Genomic DNA, 2,500 nt, shown 5'->3' on the forward strand with positions numbered 1-2,500 from the left:
GGGTTGACCTGAGGCAGGCCCTTTGGGTGGGTGCCTGGAATGTTCTCTCCCAAAGAGAGGATGATCACCTGTCTCTGTTATCATCTGAGCTCAAGCGTTTGGACATCGGTATTGCAGCACTCTCTGAGGTTCGGAGACTGGATTGTGGCAAGATCAAGGCGGGTGGTTACACCTATTGGTCTGGTCACTCTGATGGTAGATCACCATGCCCAAGGAGTTGCTGAAGCTGTGTTCAATAAGGTGACTCCAATGATAATTGAGGTTACACCGGTCAACGAGCGTATTATGAGACTAAGGATTCGTCACTCCTTCGGTGTTATTTCCCTGGTCTCTGTTTATGCTCCGACTGAGGCGAGTGATCTCACCGTGAAGGATGCATACTATGCCACGCTCGAGTCTGTGGTTGATTATTGCCCCAGACAAGATAAACTTCTAGTCTTGGAGCATTTCAATGCATCGACTGGAACTGATAGGGATGGTTAGGAGATGTGTGTTAGTCCCCATGGGTCTGGAACTGTTAACCTGAATAGCACTAAGTTCCTTGACTTTGCAAGAAGTCATGGACTTAGGGTGGCCGGTTCATGGTTTCAGCATCCACAAGCGCATCGCTGGACTTGGTATTCCAACGCTGGCAGTGTGGCAAAGGAGATTGACCATGTCCTCGTTGATGGTCGCTGGAGGATGATCCAGAACTGCAGAGTCTACCGGAATACTCAGTTCCTCAATACTGACCACCAGCTTGTTGTAGCAACTCTAAAGTTGCACCTTAAATCCAGGAGAATGGTACCATCCCAGCCTAGGCTGGATGTTGGCAAGCTCAAGGATGAGAGGGTCGCTGAGAAGCTTGCGAACAAGCTGAGTGGAGATTTGGGTGGTCTGGGTGCTTTGGGAGTTCCTGAAGAGTTGTGGAGTGCCTTCAAGACCACCATCCTTGATGTTGCCGGTGGATGTCTTGGAACTCAGCATAGGGCAAAGAAGAATTTTGTCTCAAGGGACACTGGATACCATTGACCAGAGTCGCAGGGCCAGGCTGAATGGCAGAGCTGAGCTGTTCAGGGAGCTGAGGCGAAAACTGTACGTGCGCTAAGGGTGGACAAGAAGGCCTATGTGCGAGGAATCTATGAGGGGGTAGAGCATCACCTGTGGTCAAGGGATTCTCGTCCTGCTGACAGGGGAATACGCGTATTGCGTTCATCCAAGCCCATCCCTCGGTGTACTGCAGTTCAAGCAGAGGATGGTAGGCTCTTGACAGAGGAGTCCGAAGTGAAGGCCCGCTTGGCCGGTTACATTGAGCTGTTGTACCAGTCTGATCCACCAGCTGTCAAGTTGGATGCCAGGGGTGTTACATTAACTGATGCTGATCCTCCAATCAACTGTGGTCCACGTTCGCTTGTGGAAACACTGTCTGCGGTGAACCGTTTGAAATGGGGTAAAGCTCCACGGATCTGTGGCATCAATGCCGAACTTCTCAAGGCTGGTGGAAATGCTGTACTCGTGTCATTGCATGTAGTTCTGTGCTCTCCCTGAAACACAGGCATCATCCCAACTGACTGGAAGAGGGGGCCTTGTTATCCCTATCTGGAAAGGGAAGGGTGATCGCCAAGACTGCAACAACTACCGAGGGGTGACGCTGCTCTCAGTGCCGGGAAAGGGATTTGCTCGGATAATTCTTGATAGGGTTCGCCACCATCTGCTTGAGCACCAGCGTCCAGAGCAGTCAGGCTTTACACCAAAGAGGTCAATGATTGACCGTATCCTTGCTCTTCGGTTCCTCACCGAATGCAGACGAGAGTTTCGGCAGGGGCTGCTTCAGCTCATGTTGATCTCTGTAAAGCGTTTGATTCAGTGAATCGGGATGCCCTCTGGAGGATTCTTGGTCTTCGTGGGGTGCCACCAAAACTGATCGATCTGAGGTCTGCACTCTACTCTGGTACTGAGAGTGCTGTGAGATGTGGTGATAACATTTCTGACTTATTTCCAGTTGTTACTGGCGTTCATCAGGGGTGTGTACTGCCCCCCACACTTTTCAGCACTTGTATGGACTGGATTCTCGGGAGGATTTCGGAGAGATCAAGCTGCGGTGCATCATTTGGGAATGTCAAGATCTCTGACCTTCATTTCGCAGATGATGCAGTCATCTTTGCGGAGACTTTAGACATCCTTCGGGGCCCTCGAGGTGCTGAATGAGGAGTCGGGGCTGCTGGGATGATGGGTTTCCTGGGTCAAAACTAAGATCCAGGCTTTCAATGACATCTTGGATGCTGCTGTCCTGTCTGTGCCTGTTTGTGGTGAGGATGTTGAGGTTGTGGAGAGATTCACTTACCTTGGCAGTGATATTCATGTCTCTGCTGGCTGTGAGCCAGAGGTCAATAGACATCTGGGTCGGGCCTGGTGATCATGGATTCAGTGGATAATGGGGTGTGGCATTGCCGGTACCTGTGTCCAATGTGCGGTACCTGTGTTGGTACCTGTATTTGTGTCCAACGAGCGGTTGCTGAGA

General features: G+C 51.0%; 1 protein-coding gene across 4 annotated transcripts in view; it reads left to right on the forward strand.

Annotated features, from left to right (window-relative positions):
• The window catches only part of MAP2K5 (mitogen-activated protein kinase kinase 5), a 307,732-nt gene that overhangs the window by 143,536 nt on the left and 161,696 nt on the right, over positions 1-2,500 (forward strand). The gene's annotated exons all lie outside the window — the stretch shown is intronic.

This window comes from Eptatretus burgeri, chromosome 12 (assembly GCF_056783735.1).
Source record: "Eptatretus burgeri isolate ZD-2024b chromosome 12, Ebu_testis_v1, whole genome shotgun sequence".
Lineage (NCBI taxonomy): Eukaryota > Metazoa > Chordata > Myxini > Myxiniformes > Myxinidae > Eptatretus > Eptatretus burgeri.